General features: G+C 38.8%; 1 protein-coding gene across 2 annotated transcripts in view; it reads right to left on the bottom strand.

Annotated features, from left to right (window-relative positions):
• Positions 1-19,648, bottom strand: part of LOC146063127 (uncharacterized) — a 318,067-nt gene that overhangs the window by 223,628 nt on the left and 74,791 nt on the right. For both annotated transcript variants that reach the window (XM_083175177.1, XM_083175158.1), the window contains exons 3-5: positions 10,873-10,916; positions 10,412-10,475; positions 9,490-9,611 (exon numbers count right to left, since the gene is read on the bottom strand). The gene's annotated coding sequence lies outside the window, so the exon portion shown is untranslated. The remainder of the gene's footprint in view (positions 1-9,489; positions 9,612-10,411; positions 10,476-10,872; positions 10,917-19,648) is intronic.

Genomic DNA, 19,648 nt, shown 5'->3' on the forward strand with positions numbered 1-19,648 from the left:
CCCATCACCTTTGCTCCGGCGATCATACGCCAGAGCTCGCCAGAGCTCCCCTGACTCCCTCTTCCCCAGCCGCCATGCAGTTTACAGCAATGACGTAGGCGGCAGGTTCGGGGATGTTCGAGGGGAACATCCCCTGAACCTGCCGCCTGAGATCACTGAAGTGACTGTCGGCTGGGGCAGCGGCAGCAGGGGATCACAGCCTCTGGGTACAGATACCGGAGCGAAGGTTAGGTGAGGCTAGCTCCTATGAGCTCTGGTGGGTTTTGCTGGGGCAGGACAAACCTGCCCTGGTAGGTTTGTCCTGCCCCAACAAAATCCACCACTCAAGGGGTTAACTGTATCCACTATAAATTGCAACATGTTTTTTTATTGTGAAGAATAACACCTTAGATTACTTTCTCCTAATTATAAATGAGAACCAATGGGTGTTCACTATTTTTATGGGCATTCAGGGCCTAATTAATAAATAGGCTGATTAGCCTGCAGCCTAGGGCACCAGGACTGAGAGGGAAGAGGGGCACCTTACATGTGATAGCTGAGGAATAAAATTAAGGCGTTTCCCATCCTGATGTACTGTGAAGGGTGAAGTTCTTAAAGTAATGGCTATGCCAATGTAACTTACTGATGGAACCATTACTTTATGCACATTGTGCTACAGTGCCAGCTGGGTACCCTAAATCCAAAATCTCCTTCACACTCCACAAGCATTAGATCCTACATGCCGGCGAGTCCCTGAACCCCCATACATGTTTGTTTAGCAGTAGTATAAGGGTAGATACATGTGTATTAGCCTAGGGAACCTTTAATCAGGCCCTGTACAGTGTATACAAAAACCATACTATTTGTAAATAGTTTAAACTACACAATTTACCTAAATAGCAGTATTATTTTGTCGCAAAGACTTTTTTTGTTAACAGGGAAACGGTGCTTGAAAAAAACTATTTGTGCTGTAATCAGTGCTTGATCTAAATGAGCCATGAGCCAATCTATGCTCCCAGTTTATCTGGCTTCAATCAAGCAGGAGAAGTGGTTTACAAACAGACGGATGGGAAAAATGCGCCTTGACTAGGTGTGCTGGACAGAATATAAAACAACCTGAAATGTCTTTCAATTTCCAACAATTAGCTATGTTGCTAGATGATTGCAAAGTCAAGCTTTTTACAAAATACCATATTTTGTAGAAAACAAAAAAGTGTACTCTCAATTTGGCTGGACAGTTTATAACATGTGTAAACTACATTAGGCAAAAAAGAGACTGAAGGTCAACTCGATATTTAACACATTTAAATCTTGGGATATTTTTGTTCAAGTAAAATTTATTTAAAATTTTGGATTCACGGGCACAAAAAAATTAAAGCATGCCATGATAAAAGGTATCCAAAACATATAAGCAAGACCAAAATATAGAGGCCAAAACAATTCACATCCAACATAACTGCAAGAAAAAAAAACATTACATTGGAACAGCAATATCAATGGTATTCTGATACCCAGAATACTTGTGGATACAGGTAATTATCCACTCTGTATGTACTGACATAGTATGTAATCAGAGATAGATAGATTTAATGCTAACCAAAGAATGTGAAAGAATAGAGAGAGAACAGAGAAAGGAGAAAGAATGTAGATAAATAAACAGTCAATGAAGGGGGGGGGGGGTATGTGGGAGATAGTCACTGGATCCAGGTGGAAGACCACAATAGATGGTGCATGATCTACAGTATGATGATAGGATACAAGTGGCATACCTCTCAGATTTGCAGACGTCCAATCAACTAAACCCAAACATTTGGTAGTTTATGAACATATCAGCAGAGGACATAAAATCCATTAATCATTACATTTCTATTGTCTGAATCCAGTCGACCCAGGGTCTAGGTAGAAGTATATTTCCAGAAATTATAGCCTTAGCTTCAATGTTGAGATTCTTCAAGTATTTATTTGGTTCATAGATAAAGGCATGGAATATAGATTCAAAAGCAAAAACCCATCTGGAACTCCCAAGGTGAAGATATCGCATGTGATTAAAACCCAACCATCCCAAAAGACTTTTAAAACTGTAAAGGACCATCAATTGTGAAAGGAAGTACGCAGGGCCGTTCCAGACCTTCAGCAAGGTGCCTACAGAAAAAGAAGGTCTTTTGTTTGGAGAATATTTTTCCCCTGGAAGCAACGCCAGATCTAATTTTTCGATAGTTACAGCCTTCTTGGAAAAAACGGGGAAATGCTGAATTGGCCAGTAGCAGAGTTAGAGAGAGACTGAATCAAAGAGGCACGATCCAAATCCTAAAAGTAATTTCCGTACTGCTAGTGTAGGGCACAGAGTTGGAAGGGGGATATTAGACAAACAAGAAAGCCAGGGTGCAGGGTGAAGGGGACAGTAGAAAGAAGGCTTTAATAAACATCCACTGTATAGAAGAACTTGATGTAGGCCAATCTAAGATAGTGAACAGAATACAAAAAACTGTATATACAGACATTATTGGTTTACTCCTCAATCTTTCCAAAATCCAGTGGAGTCACTATTTTGGAGAAGGTTATTCAGTCCAGGATTCCACTTAGGGAAAAAAGAGCACTCGCCTAACAAGTTTTATCTAAAAAAACGTATTAAGTTGAAAAAGACAAAGATAAGAAAAAATTGACATACCAAGTGAAGCTGTCAGGAAAAAAATCAGACGTTTTGATCCTTATTAGGATCTTTTTCAAGGAAGATAACAAAGGGTTAATGTCCACAAAAATTCAAAAGGAGTCAGCAATCCAGAGGTCCGCCTGTGACAGCTACCAGAGACCTACTGTGAAGCCGCCCTGTCCCGGGTTTAAATACCCTTACTAATTGCCATTTGAGGCTCAATCAATCCTAGTGTCAGTCTGGGTACTTCCGGCTTTTGGACCGCGTCATCACGCCCTTCACACGAGCACTTCCTACATATGGAATGCATGTCCCCCAGCCAGCCGGCTCGTGGAACGCATGCCGCTTCATAGTAACTGGTGCTTCCTGTCAACGGGATGCAATGGTGTTCGTCGGACCCCACTGTTCACTGGTGACTTTTAACAACTGCAGCTTGCTGATAATCATGTCACATGTTCTCAATTAATTTGTGGAGTGCTAATGAAGAGTGCAATATTGTTAAATTAACACGCTGTGTGGGGAATGGGAAGTGTGAATCTATAAGTCCCGCTGTGCATCCACCATATATATTATAAGTTTGTGCAACCCAAAAGAGTGCTAAAGTGGGAGAGATAAAAATATTGCTTCCCCTGGCAGTTTGACTGGCAGAAAGCTGTCATTTGGGGGTAGAAACCTGCTGTTGTTTTGGAGTGTCAGAAAAAACGCAGTTGCGCCCAAGAGTTTTAAGGGAGGGTGTGTGATGTCAATGCCAGTCTCTTTCAGCCTGTCTGTGTCATAGATTGCCAGTAGGGTCAGACCTAATCACATTTGCAAACTGGAAAAATCCTTAGATGGTTCAGGAATTGCATATTATATGCAACAGGATAGTGACACAGGGTGTTTTTTCTTTCCGTTTGGGCAGCGGCTGTCTACTCTCAGTCGTCTGCAACTTTGCAGATGAGCGATCATGTCTAAATCAGGCCTAACAATAGAAGAAAGGATTTAATTTCTCCTTTGGACTCAAAGACTTTATTTTAGATTTAATACATTTAAGAATTAGATCCATCTTTTATTAACCCTTTACTTGCCTCTGCAAAGGGAATTTGCCAAAATAGGTGTGAAAATTGCAACACAAACATTTTTATTCATGATAATGACCTGTAATGTTTAGCTAATATAGGAAATATACTCTTTGTTTTACACAAAATTGTTTATTTGAATTTATATAACAAATGTGTATATATATATATATATATATATATATATACAACTAGGAGTGACTCTAGTCGCGCCACACAGAAGGCAGCTGCTCTAGAAAGACTCCCCTGTTAGTGGGAGACAAAAGGTATGGATAGTAGAGAGAGTAGAGAGCGCCAAAGATTTCCGCCACCTTAAGTGCAGTGTTTGAGTCAAATATGTAAATGATCAAAACATTTTTTGAAAGAATAACATATTTTATTAAAACGTTTATGGTAAAAACGTGTGGTGTCTCAGTTCTTTTGAAGACGGTTATAACCCAACGCGTTTCGTCTTTAGAAAGACTTCATCAGGGGTTTTAAAATAGACACTGCAAGTGGTAAAAACATATCAAGTGTAAATACAACTGTGTCCAATATAAAGAACGGTTCAAATGATTAACATAAAAGTATCCATGGTTACAAACATTCTGTACATACCAATGGAAGAATACAAGTGGATGCCTCAAATATTTTCAAAATGTAAGATGGAACTCAAAAAAATATATACAGTAGGTCGCAATCTAGAGGATCAAAAAATAGTAGTATAAGGTAGATGAAAAGGGGGAGGGGAGTACGTGTAAATAAGAATAATGGAAATATTTTCCTAAGGGTACATATACCCAAAGAGATATATACCTTAAATATGTGTTATAACTGAGAAAATTTTAGACGTCCATATTAGATGAGACTAATGTAGGTCCCATATTCTTCTAGATATGATGAATCTGTAGGATGGAGGTTGAGTTTTAATGTACTGAACAGATTGCATAATTGGTAATCTATATTCATAAAATGGAGGCGAGGTGATATTACCTTCACAGACTTATCAAAACAGCAAATGCCAAATGATATAGGTTAGATTAGAACCGGACTGAATAGAACAGGATCGGATGCACGATCTACAAGGTCAAACGACCATAATTTCTAAATGGGAGGAATTAAGAAAATAAGTGCCCATCTACAATATACATATATTACATATATATATATATATATATATATATATAAAAAAATTTAGCGGTCACTCAAAGGGTTAAACTTAGAGTTATTTTAAGAATGTATGTGTTTATTTTTACATACTAAGTATAATAGACAGTAGTCTTAGGTTCTAGCGTTTTCACTGATATAGTACAGTTTCCACTCTAGGGTCCCACTCATGTTCATTTTCCTACTTATCACATCCCAGAGATTTGGGGAACAGCCTTGCGTCTTTTCAGGGCAGATGTTAAAAGAACATTTAATTTGGCCGACACATTGCTGTTTATTGTGTTGAATACATACACTATTTGTGTAGAACAAGCTTCTAGCTCTCACCTTACAGCAGCCCATTTTCTGATACAGTATAATGGTCCCTATTCTGGTTCACTCCTTCTGGCAAATTCCTTCTTAGATGGAAAAAACCATGTGCACTGCAAGTGGGATAGATGTTACTTGTGCAGAGAGAGTTAGATTTGGGTGGGGTTTTACTTCAAAGTGAGATTTATATTGCAGTGTAAAAATAAAGCAGTCAGTATTTTCCCTGCGCAGAAACAAAATAAATCACCCAAATCTAATTCTCTCTGCACATTTTACATCTGCCCCCCTGCAGTGCACATGGTTTTGTCATCTCAGAATGAATTTGCCAGAAGGAGTGAACCAGAATAAGGCCCAATGTGCTTAATGGTACTGTTGGCTAGAGGGCTTTTTTATTATTCATTACCAGTTATTTATGTAAAGGACTTGATGATTGTGACATTTTCTTGTTGGAAGATGTATTTAAAATCCATCCAAAATATTTGTTTCTGGAAAGGGTATGGTTGTCATGATAACTTATTCTGTAAAGTGAATTGGAGCAGTTTTGGGGGTTAGAATAAACTTTAAAATAAAGTGATAAAAACAACATGGTGTGATTTAGCAAATTCAGTATTCCGGTAAATTGAAAGCATTATTATCTGGGTCCACTTTAGATCTGTCACAGGCCTGGGCGTGTACATGTGGTGAAGGTATTTAAATGCACTTTTTGTATTGATGTGTATTCTGATGAAAGAACCTTCAAATATAGTACTGAAATGTTGACTGATTAAACAGGGTCTGTTATCTTTATTACAAGTCGTCGGCGTGAAGCCCTTGATGGATTCTACTGTACATTGTGATTTTGCCGCTGGCTGTACCAGAAGGGTACGGACATATCAGCAAAGGATTGACGTCACTTGCAGAATATATATATATATATACTGCCAGTTTTTTCTGTTAAGATGAAGTGTTTGTACAATTATTATGAACAGACTGTCCTACAGATGATACGTTTGTTTATTACTTTATTTATATTCAATAATTTATGTTCATTATTGAATTATTATTGTGATGGAATCAGTGCTCGAAGGTTATATTTATATTTGTGTATCTTTTTTTGTTATAATTGTCGTGTGTTCATTGGTAAGGTCATGTTCGGCAACAGTAGCTTTAATATTTATGTTCATTTTTAAAGAATTGTAATACTATAATGTCCTTGATTTCTGTTTCTGTGTATGTTTCTCTGAGTGCAGAAACAGCAAGGGGAATGCCTGCATAAGGAGCAATGTGGCCTAAGGCAAACATTGGCCTCTACCATTCAAGGTTAACACTTCAGGCATTTGATCAGGAAGAAATAAACCGTTGTTATACTGTACAATCTAGTGCTTGAAAGTCTTTTCCAAAGAAAGGTAGTTACAGTGTATTGGTCTCTATGACTGTGCTGTCATCATCAGTTTCATTTATCAGTTCAGTTTTTATTTTTTACTTGAATCCATAATTGGTGTACAATGCCAAAGGATTAGATATTGCACATTTGCTGGGTCTTTTCACAGTATTTGAAATTGTCTGATGCTCATACGTTTCTAAAAACAATAATACTATTATGATTTCATTGTAATATTATTTATTTTCTGATTATAAATTAAGAACATAAAGGGCCACTATTGCCATGTATATTGTGCATAAACAAATTAGAGACACAAATCTGTATCTTACCGTATTCAATATAAAACACTTCTACTCGCATATAAAGCTATTAGCCATACTGCACCAGCATATATCTCTTTACTTATCACAAAATATCTCCCATCTCGACCACTACGCTCTACACAAGATCTGCGTCTCTCTTCTGCACGGATCACTAGCTCCCATTCACTATTACAGGACTTTCATCGGGCTGCTCCCATCCTATGGAATGCCCTTCCACACACAATACGACTCTCCACTAGCCTCCAAACTTTCAAGTGTTCCCTGAAAACTCACCTCTTCAGGCAAGCCTATCATATTTAAGTTCTACATGCATAACCCTCTTAGGCACTTATGTATTATTTAGCTTCCCTTCTGGACTTGTAACTTGGTGGGACTGCTATGCTATTACTGGTGCCTGTCCTTGTGTTACCCTCCTATATCCCTATACATTATAAGCTTGCAGCAGGGCCCTCCTACCTCCAAGTCTGTCTGTTGTTACCCAGTTTGTTTTATCACTGTCTACTATTGTAAAGCGCAATGGAATCTCCTGCGCTATATAAGAAACTGTAAATAAATAAATAATATATATATTTTTTACTCCTAATGGATAGCAAGATAGGGCAAACAATTTTAAAGACTGAATTAATTCTATTCCCTCCAGCCAGGAGCAGTTACTATCCTGATTTCTCCATAACTGTCAACAACGTGACAATCTACCCTACCCCTCAAGCTCGCTGCCTAGGGGTCACCCTTGACTCTGAACTGACCTTTGTTTCCCACATTCAGTCTGTCTCAAAATCATGTTACATGCATCTAAAAAACATATCCAAGATACGACCCTATCTTAGACATGACACTACTAAAACAGTAATCCATGCACTCATTATCTCTCGCATTGATTATTGCAATAGTCTCCTCGTTGGTCTTCCCAATAAAAGACTTTCACCACTGCAAGCTATTTTAAATGCTTCTGCAATGCAGATTTTCCTGGCCAGACGTTCATCATCTGCTGATTGACTCTGCCAGACCCTCCATTGGTTGCCCATATTCTACCGTAGTCAATACCAAATACTTCTACTCACATATAAAGCTATTAACCAAACCACTCCAACCTATATCTCTTCACAAAATATCTCCAAACTCTCACTAGCTCCCATTCACTGTTAAAGGACTTAAAGCTGCTCCCACCCTATGGAATGCCCTTCCACGCACAATAAGACTCTACTAGCCTCCAAACTTTCAAGCATTCCCTGAAAACTCACCTCTTCAATCAAGCCTATAACATTTGGTATCACCCACCTAACCCTCAGAGGCACTCATGTATTATATAGCTTCCCTTCTGGACTTGCAACTTGTGGAGAAGGACCTGGAATTATTTATTTTCTTTCTTGAAAAACTACATTGGTAAGTGCCCCTGATTATCTGTTTTATTTATGGAACCTGTTATATTAATTGTTCAGGAGTGGAGATTTTCAACATGTGTCACACTCTGGGGATTTGTAGGGACTGGGGAATGGGGAGTAACCTTAGAGGAGATGGGAATTGGATGGCGGAAGCTTGGTGGATGGATTTAGTGCTTTCTCATGTACCAGAGTACAAGATAAATGGAGAAGTTCATTAAGGTTTACAAGTTTTAATAATCAGGTCTTGCAATACAGTCACTGAATAAACTGAAGTAGAAACAAGCAACATACTGGTAATGCAAAGAATAAGGCAACAGTAGCAGTTCATATATCAATGGTAGTACTTTGGGGGACAACTGTGAATAACTGCGGCACTTGAATACAACTGTGAACAACTGTAATACTTTGAAGACAACTGTGAATAATTCCGGCACTTGGATACAACTGTGAACAACTGTAGTACTTCGGAGACAACTGTGAATAACTGCGGCACTTGGATACAACTGTGAACAACTGTAGTACTTTGGAGACAACTGTGAATAACTGCGGCACTTGGATACAACTGTGAACAGCTGTAGTACTTTGAAGATAACTGTGAAAAGCTGCAGTACCTTGAACACGACTGAAAGTCACTGAAGAACTGCTAAGCGCTGAAAGGTAATTCCGACAGGAGAGAGGTGAGTCCCCTGCAGCACGCTGCTGGGTCACCGCGGTACTGGTACCTTTAAGCAACACCGGACAGGAGCATCAGCAATTTAGGCAGGAACACTGTCTAGCGCAAAGCCACTGAACCACTCTCCAGGAGGTAGACTGAAGCACTGCCAGGGAGACATGGGTCAGACCCCTTTTATCAGGGAAAGACACACCGGATTGACTGGAGAAACCCCTGGCAAGGGAATTGGAGAAACATCGGTCTCCAACATGGCTGCCTCCATACTGGAGACACTGCAGAGAACCAAGCACACTTCCTCTCTCAGCCACAGACACGCAGCAGGTCTAACCCTCCACAACACTGTGCTACAATGGCAACCTCCATTGCTGTACCACGCTGCCTGGAACCTGCCTCCAGTGTGCTCCTGCTCCACCACAACACGTGGCCTGCAGGGCAGACAGCCCAACCCCTACCTGCTGTAGGCAATCTGTTTGACCAGCACTCCACAGGCAGGTTCTTTCAAAAGTAATGACTAGTAAATACTACTGGACATTTCATGCAATGTTTCAGACATTTAATGGTCCGTCATCAGGCAGAGTAAATACATAAATTACAAAAATTACCAACCTTATATCCCTCTGAACCTCCGTGTGCTGCACGCCGGGGCGGCATTCACTTCCTGCTTTCAGTGGCGGCAGTTCGGGCGTCCGTCACAGACACTAGCAGGGATCACCATGGTAACCCGGCGCCTGCACAGGGGGATACAATACATACAGTGATGATATCAAAGAATCACCAAATTTGTGCAAAAAGAGAAACTACTATATTAAAAACCAATATTAGGTTACAAGTACTAGTGCAAATAGCTCAAAATTATTTTCTCCCAATTATTGAACAATTAATTATCTACAAGCAGACATTTAAATTGAGCTGTTCATTGAGTCACCTTGGTCTGACCATGTCCAACAAGAAAATCCAACCTCAACAATGTCTTATGCTGGTCCCCATGGCGATTGTCATCTACAACAAGATCTATAATCATTAAACGTAGCCATTGAGTGTTTGTGCTCTGCATACAGTAGTGTCTGGCGACTGGCTGCTCAGATGTTTTCCCACCCAAAGCAGCCCATATCGCTGACCTTTGCAGGGCTTTTCTCTCTATAATAAATGTACAGTATAGTCTTTCCCACATACAGTAGTATAGGCTGCATGGGCACTTAATGAGATAAACGACATACAGTATATGCTGTTGCATGAAGGGGATACCTAATCTCATATTTTTGACCAGTGTGTGGATGTAGAAAGAATCTTCCTGCTATCATATGGCTGCAGGTTGTACAACCTAAGCAGGTAAAACAGCCACCCCTTTTACTGTGTTCCCCTTTCAGTAGTTTCATGTGTCGTGTCACATCTGATCTGACAATCCAGTCTTTTATACTTTTGCCACGCTTATAACAAGGAAATCATGTATAATATAATTATTCAATATTGATACCACAAAGAGAACATTTCAATACTATAATGCTTTATACAAAAATAAAGTGCTCACCCTAAATATGCAGTGTTGCCCCTCATGTGCATGCTGGGCGTCATGCCTAATACATCATCAGCACCTGCAAATGACATACAGCTGTGACATAATAATGACCGTTACATCCGTTTGTCAAGGACTTGTTCTCTTTTACAGCCTTTTGTTGTATTCATACATTTAAATCTAATAATCATATACTGTATGATGTACTCATCTCCTCATACTCACAACCAGTCATTATTTACTAGTTCCTACAGTATTTTGGTGTCTCCTCATTTCTGCCTAATACAAATCTAGTCACATTTACTCATCATTGTTTTGTCTTTTTTGCTGCTCTTTCTTTCCTCAATTGCTTTATCCTTTTTCTCTTTTCTTTCAGAATACATTCAAAGTAAATTGTTCTACGGCCCTGAGACTGACATTGCGCATTGAACAAATAGCCAACCAATAGATAAGAAATATCTTAGAAGAGTCAGTACCTGTCACTTGTATTCTGCCTGGAGGCTGATGCTGAGATGGGAGACTGCAAAAACAGACAAGATATTTACATTTATTAAAGTGAAAAATTGGACATCAGAATTTCTTTCAAATAGGGTTTTGCAGAGTAAAAATATCATAAAATATCTCGAAAAAAATTGAATGTTCATTATTACTGTATACATTTTTTTTTTTTACAAATTTTCAATATTTGATGTAAAACATTTACAATGAATTAAGTTTATGAGAAAATAGGGATCTATGCAGAGTGTGCATGAAACAATTTTTTGTCTGTGGAGTTGTATACACATATGCACCTTGATAACCCAAATACACACACAAATGGTTTTGTATCCCTCATCATCATCATTAGTAACTGGGGCATATTATGAGAAGAGGCAAAGACTGCACATAGGTTCCATCCTCTCTAGAATGCAGTCACACAGTAGACTGACCCAAAGCACTAGTAGCACAGAAGACTCTTGTAATGTGCCAGTCTACTGAGCATATGCAGGTCTCCAGGAAAATGGCTTTATGCCAATTGTCTTCATCTTTATCTTACTGCGCATGTACAAAACACTTGGAAGAGAGCCTGTATCACCTGGTCATTTTTGTGGGACTTTTGTGGGATAGGTAAGTATAGAGAAAATGGATGCAGGATGTGCGGTGTGGACCCTCCCCTGACCCAGACACCCATGTTCACCCCACAATGCACATACAGATGGAGTTGCTCTCATTAGAGCGGCTCCTGATGATATAATCGCCATGCGCTGTCCCCCGCCAGCCGCCGGAATCTGACAGAATGGGGCACGCGTGTACCAGATGCTCACGTGCCCCATTCTGTAGGGAGCCCTACAACTGGCTGCCTGCTTTCCCCCGCTCCTTGCCTGTCCAATGGAGCACCTGGTCCCCTGCACCTTTCGGAGTGGGACGCTCGAGCGAGTGAGTTGCTCACCCTGCCCCATCTGCAGGTCACGCCCCCGCCAGCCTCCAGAACTATGGATATGTTGCGCTGGCAGGCTGGCAGAGGTTGGCTCCATCTGTATTATAAATTTGCCACTGATTAGTGGCCAATTGCACCAACCCTGTACTTCCAAAAGTTGCATCTGAAAGCAGGTGTTATCAAGCATATGTCTAAAGCTACATATATAATAAAGTAGGCATTAGTTAAAAAGGAAATAATAAAATAAATAAAAATGTGATTGGTTCACTTTAAAAATCCTAGTCGTTTGAATCTACAATTAGACACATGACTTCAAGTGCATTATGGTCTATTTCCAACTTTTTAATTTACAATTTTGACAACCAAATGCAGTGTTATTCTTCAGCAATAATTAGACTCTTTGCATCATAAGATCATGAAAGCCACATTATTTTCCAAAGATAACGATACTTTATAGGAGAAATAAATGATGCTTTAAACTATAGACATTTGTTTTGTCTGGTTTTATGTAGAACATACTCCAGATGTATCCTGTTGTATCAATTTCTGCCGTTAAAAAAAAAAGATTAAGGTCAGTGGTCAGTCACTATATTTTGTCATAACTGAAATATGAGGAAAGGCTTGTGGAACTACATGTAATGAAAATACTGTAGGATAGAGGATTTTTGCCAAAACAATTATTGATTGTTATAATGTATATGTACTCATTTTCAACACTATATTTTTGATATACTGTATATGTACTCATTTTCAACACTATATTTTTTACTTATTACTTTATAAATTCTTGACTGGCTAGATGTACACCTGCATATAAGTCATTTTTTACATACTGTAGTTACCTTCTGCATTAGCCCTTTTTTAATTAACCTATTAGGGAGGTAGTACTTTGGTCACCTGTCCAAAAAAGTAGTCATTCTTAATTATTTTATAATGAATATATAGAAATACAACTATGGTGTCAAATTGTTTAAAATGAAAAACAAAGCACAATGAGCATAGTTTTAAACCTTGTTGAGCTATTCTTAACTATTGCCAAGTGGGTGCTTTATATGCCTTAGAATGAGTATAATATCCCCTAAAAGAGAAAGATTGACTTGTGGTACACTGGTGACAAGGCACTATAAGAAGTTGTACCAAATGCTGTCCGAACACTTTGTGCTACTTCCTCAACCATAGGTCAGTTACATTGTGTGAGAAATGCTGACGAGTTTAGAGGACTAATTAAGAGAGAAAAAAAACACATAAATTGCAGCATGACCTTTCATGCTCAAGAACTGATGTGAGTATGCTTTAAAGTGCTCATCATTGCACTTTGATTTCAATATGGCTGCCCAGAGAAGAACACAGTATTGCATCCTGGTTTTGCCAGTGGTATTGAGTAAGGTCAAGTTGCTACAGTACCTCTAGGATATACAGGTGACAACAGAATTTTGTTGGGCTCTCTTAAGGCTTTCCTACCATAGCCACACTTCTGTAGGTAAGAGATTGACTATAAAAGAGAGATTCATCCCACCAACATGAGCTACATACAGTATGAATGAAAATCAGTGGACATTCAAAATAAGCAATAGCCATGGGATTATGTAAAAAAAAGTCTCACATCTGCCAACAGACCAAGCCAGTAAGAACTGTTTAAGCTTTGCCACTTCGCTATCCTAGTGGAAAACATGCTAACCCAAATTTCAGGATTATTTCAGTTTTTCACTCTATGGGTTATATTGTCCATAGTATACATTTTATATGCTAATATGGCACTTGTCAACTTCTGATTAATCAATATTGCTGACCTTTTAAAATGTAGGTTGAGTTTCAATGTCTCATTGATAAACAATGATGATTCTGCCAAAACTTAGATACATTTTCAGCACTGTTCTGTTCTGTCCTATACATGGAAGAATACAATCTGTAGTCTGGTTCACTTTTGCCATACTAAACCTTGAAGTTAGGGTGGACTGGAGGCTCCCAGCGTGTCCAATTTTTATTCTCCTTGTTTGATATCTCAGCTGTGGATATGTTGTCCATCTCAACTGTAGGTTGACCTGGAAACACCCAAACTACTTTGCACAAATCCCCCAGATGCTTCTAAAGCAATTGTTGGATTCCTGCAATATATGAGAATATATTATAAATACATCTAATGTAAGTGTATACTCCTGCCCTCTAACACACTCTCCTTATTGGTGCCTTCTCACCTGATTCCAGGTCTGAAAGAAGCTTTATGGTGATCTAGTGGGATTACTTATGTGGCAAACCTATGTGAGACTACTTCCCTTCTTCCATCTCCAATCCCAATATCACATAAGCACTGGGTTACTATTTTGGTGAAGCTATGCTGTCCACTGTGGACATCCAATGATCTTCAAACCACCCAGGAGTGGGAATCTGTTCAATTAATAACCCATCAATTATCCAAATGTTACAATCATATTCCAATTTTATGTTATAAAAAAGTTACAGTACAACCCATGCAAACTATGTGTTTTGGCCTACCCCTTCATTTTATGCTGGTGTAATTGCCTTTAGGAAGGAGAAAAACAAAAAGAATCTGGTATTTCATTTATCTAAAAAATTAGATTACAACCTTCTCCTTTTGCCTTTCCACATGACTATACTCCTGACCTATCTAATCCTAATCATATTGCTATGTATTAGGACATATATTTATAGGAACCAAGACTGGAAAACATCCTCTAACCTCCCTCCATGAATAAAATAGTTAATAAAATTCAGTTTGCCTTTTTGGAGACCCTCAATATTTTATATTCTTCATCTGCCCCTTTGTCATTGGTGAAGTGGGCTAAAGAAAGCAGAAGTTCACTACTGACAGTGAAAGGGCAGATTTATTGTTAAGGGATTCCACTTCCTATTTCTTATTTATTACTGCATGTATCTCATGTTTCTGTTTTTGGTCTTACTGTTTTACATGTGTTGTTCCACACAGATTAGATATGTTATTGTTTTGTATCATGCTTTGTGACATTATGTATATATGTATGTGGCTATTATACGCTTCATTTATTTCACTTTTCTTCTCTCTACTTTCCCACATTCTATTTAATGCTTTAATTATCTCTTTTGAAAATGCTTAATGAAAACTATTGTTGAGAAAAAAATTTAATAAAACAATTCACATGCAAAATGTTGTATGCAATTGCATATACAGTACTATATTCTTTCTTGTCTTGTCTTTCTTGTGTTTTTTTTTACACTGCAGAATTCTCCTTAACCAACCACAGTGTATGCTGCTCTCGCCAAAAAGTTAATTTTGCAAGATCGATGTAATACTGTATGTCTGCTTTCCAACACATTTCCCCAATGGGATCTTTGTCAAGGTGAGTGGACATCCATTACAGGCACTGCAAAACATGATGAATACAGGCAGGAGTAAAGCTGAACTCCACCTCTCATCTTTTACTGGTTTATTGTATTTTAATAAGAAACAAGGTATATCTTGATTTCTATATTCTATTGTGTTGAACTTCATAAACAAGGAACTAGAGTTGTTATTATCCCTTAACTGTTATTCAATTAAAGGAATCTACCAGTGATAAGCTACAGTATGTGCCATATTATACATTACTGTTATTACAGAATAAGGAGCAATACTATGTGGTGTAATGCGAATGAGGGACAAGATGGTGTGTTATAATGTGAATAAGGAGCAATACAGCATGGTGTAATGTGAATACGGAGCAGTACAGTGTAGTGTAATGTGCTTAGAGAGCAGTGTGGTGGGATTTTATGTGAACAAGAAGTAATACATTCTGGTGTAATGTAAATAATGATCAGCCCGTGGTGGTTTAATGTGAATAAGGAACAATATGGGGTGGTATACTGTGAATAATGAACACTACTCTGTGACATATTGAAGATCATTGATGGGTCAGATGCAGAACCAGTGGTAGTGCTAAGGGGCACCAGATAAACTTTTGCCTAGGGCATCAACTTGGTTAGGGATGGTTCTGATGGTACTGCTGCTGCCAGTATGTCCTCGTCCCACTGCACTCTGCTGTCAGGCTGTGCCGGCCCTATGCTAGGCTAGGAGAGGATGCCCATAGGCATCCCAAATGCCTTAAGCATGTGCCTGCATTGCCTATGCATAAGGCTGGTTCTTTAAAGAAGGAATTAATTAAGGAATATTATCAGCACTTGTTGTAGAATTTCACTTCTACAAATCCCAACCTTACTGTAAATGGTTGAGTTCCTAACACTGTATTCTCAATATGAAAGGAAGGCTACTTATGTTATATTACTGGGCAACTAATCAATTTATGATATATGTTGCTACAAAATAAACATATTGGTTATATTATTGGTTGTGGCATCATGATTTTCATTTGATTTGTCAAGATTTCTTTTACTTAAGAAAAATTAAAAAGTAAAAAAATGAATCTTTCCTATAGTTGAGGTCATTTTTATACTACAAGAATTGCAGAAGAATAAATTATTTATTTGATTTGTTTTGTCGCTTATGTTTTAATGTAACATCTATTTACAGAACTTGATTTGCAAGATTAATTAGTTCTGATATTTCGCAGATGTGCTGTAGCCAATTTATATATATATATATATATATATATATATATATATATATATCAGTAGCATATACCAGCTTTTTGGCACTGTGGGGGCATACCCGGCACCGTGTGGTGCATACCTGGCACCGTGGGGGGCATATGTGTATCTGGCACTATTGGGGGCATATGTATATATGGCACTGCACTATTGGAGGCATATTTGTATCACACCCACCCAAGGGGTCAAAATAGACTACGCCCCTTTTTTGGGCGCATGCGCCTTCGGCGCACGCATGATGTCGGCTCTTTAGCTTGACTTCCGATATTTTTCGGCTCTTTACCTCTGACCGGTTGGCCACCCCTGCACTAGGGCATGGTGGGAGAATAAAATGGTGTGCCGGGCGACCAACAGCCATACCACACTGCCAAAATAAAGATTGAAAGGACATAAACTTCCAGGGAAAATAACAACACATAGATCCAGAACCGGAAGTTGCAGCAATCACATGGACGCAAGAGACGCCGTGTCCGAGAACGGTAAGATGGCCGGAACCACATGGAGTGGTTACCAGATGATCGGGGGCAATAGTGGAGCCGGGACCAGCCGGAAGTGACATACATAGCCGGAAGTCGGAACCCCCGCTAGCAGAGCTACTCACATAACCAGCTACAGTATACACTACTTATGGAATAAAGTAGTTTATACATCACAGATTACATCTGGAATCAGGGAAGGCCACCCACACTAATGAGACCAATTAGTAAGCCTATATCTCTCTCTCTACAGAAAGTTGGATACCACACCCAGAAGGACCAGAAAGGATCTGGACATTTCCTGGACATTAAAAGGGGCCCAAAATCAGTCCAGGATCACACCATCTGTTTCAGTCCAGCCTGGTTGTCTTCAGTTAAGTGGCTCCTACATCTTGTTTCATTTTTTGTAATTTGGAATAAAGGATACCTGTTTTAGCATTTGTATTCTATATCTGTTCTTTTACATGGGTATTTAAACCTAACATCACGCTGTGATATGAGAAAAATATGGGAGGAGGAAAGACCCACCTAATATGTATTTTCACATAGCTTTATGTGAGTCATTTGATTAGGGGTGCTACCCCACTACATCTTCATCTATTGTAATTTCACAGTGATTACATCCTTGGGGGCTGAGATATGCCTGATTAACTCTCGATTTTTGTGAGTGAAACTTTAAGGGGGATAACACCCCGGCTATAATCAAAGTTTATCATTTGTGTAGAAATTACACTATAAAAAGAAAAAATCTATTGTCTCAATTGTATTACATGAGGAGATTTGTCCTCTATTTCCCTTTTCTTGTCATTGCATAACAAACATTATGAAGAGAAGGATTTGAGGAAACACATCAGGACACATCATAAAAACAGGGGAGTACTAGCCTCTTTTTTTATCTACATAAGCGCCCATACTATATTTGTGTATTTGAGATATATTTTTGTTCCTCGTCTGTTCTACAAGGGTACTAGGTGGTACCCACATCTCATCTTGAATATAGGCTGCTTCACTGACTGCGCAGACAGACATATACCCCATCTACCATGAACTAAACCCATGTCGACCTAGACACCTGTCGACCTTAAACCATGTCATCCTAGAACCCTGTCGACCTAGTTGCATGTCGACCCAACGGTGTCGACCTAATGACTGTCGACCTAAGTGTGGGCAATAAAACGATCCACACCCTTTCCACCACATAATGCTTATTTACAGGCTGATGGCTGTATATGTGCAATAGGAATCTCATATAAGCCTGCAAGTCTTCTCATTGCTGGGACATCTCTTATATGAAGAGCTACCTGCTGTGTAAGAAATAATTGGTACTTGCATACCAATGAACACCAATGTAAGTATACAAGGCAGAAATGGTGGGATTTATCGCAAATTTGTGAAAATTGATGGTACTTGTTTCCTAACACGGCGCCCATCGCATCGTATACCATAAGCCTTACAATGGTATGCAATGCGATGTGGCGCGATGGCACCCAATATTATACAATTTAAAATCGTATACCATCGCATTGTATGCCATTGTATGCCATGTACAATGGCGTTCATAGTGGGGGTGACGTGGGGGTGCATTTAACATTGTAAGGGTGCTTATACAATTAAAAATCGTATAGGGGCCAAAATCGCATCGCATTGCATCGCATCGCATCGCATGTGGCTATATCGCATGCGATGCGATACAATGCATAAGATGCCATACGATTGAAAATGGTGGCCGCCGTGCTAGGAAACAAGTACAAAATTGATATTTCCAATCCCCAAATTTGGAAATTAAAAGATTTGATTTTTTCAACTTCAATATAAAGCTATTCATTTTTCTTCATTATGAAACACTGTACTGTAGTTTAGCCTTTAATATGTATATGGCTATCAAATATGTTAAGGAACACCGCCATCTCATCACATTCATATCTGCTCCATTTAAAGAACATTTCATCAATAAAACATCCATAATATAGGATCTTAGAGTAAGCTGCAATATCTGTGTAGTCTCATACTGCTACATATACAGATTGGCATAAGACCAGAGGCAGAACTCTGGGAGGCAATGGAGTCATCTGCCGTCGGGCTCCTGCTCCCAATGGGGCACCTCTACTCTCCCTAGAAGTTTAAATCAGTTATTTAAAAGTTCTGAAATATAAGTGTTCTCTATCTATCTATATTTCTGAACAGAAATATATATATATATATATATTTTATAAAAGGTTATATAGGGCTGTGTGTGCGTGTGGGGGGGCTGTGCACCAATATATATCTTTCCTCCGCGCAACTGGTACGAACTTAGGCCAATACATAAGACAGTGCTAAGTTAGAGCGCATGTCTCTCCTTGTATTGTGTACTAAGAAATTCATTGACACAGGAAAAATGATTCTTACTCAAAACCAATGTAGCTCATTCAATTAAAAAAAAAAAAAAAAAAACATGAAGTTGAAGGGAATCTCTAGTGAACCTCTTTGTGCCTACATTACCAACATGGTCCAAACTTGGAGCAGATGTTGATCAACAGAGCGTCAATCAAACTTATATGCCATTCCACAAAAAGAGTTGCCCACTTGGTAGGTTGAGTTAATCGAATCAAGTTTCTCACACCCACCATAGTGGAAAGAAGATCAACATAAGGCATAAATTATATTCTAGCATGGACTATGTGTACATACAGATGTATGGAACTTCTGGTTTATGTGTCTTCTTAATGGTTTTGCCATCAATGTGCCTATTATTAACTTTTTCTGTCTTTCATTTATGATTGGTATATTAATATCCGTTAT

The sequence above is a fragment of the Crinia signifera genome, chromosome 1 (genome assembly GCF_055691185.1).
Source record: "Crinia signifera chromosome 1, ASM5569118v1, whole genome shotgun sequence".
In the NCBI taxonomy this organism is placed as follows: Eukaryota; Metazoa; Chordata; class Amphibia; order Anura; family Myobatrachidae; genus Crinia; species Crinia signifera.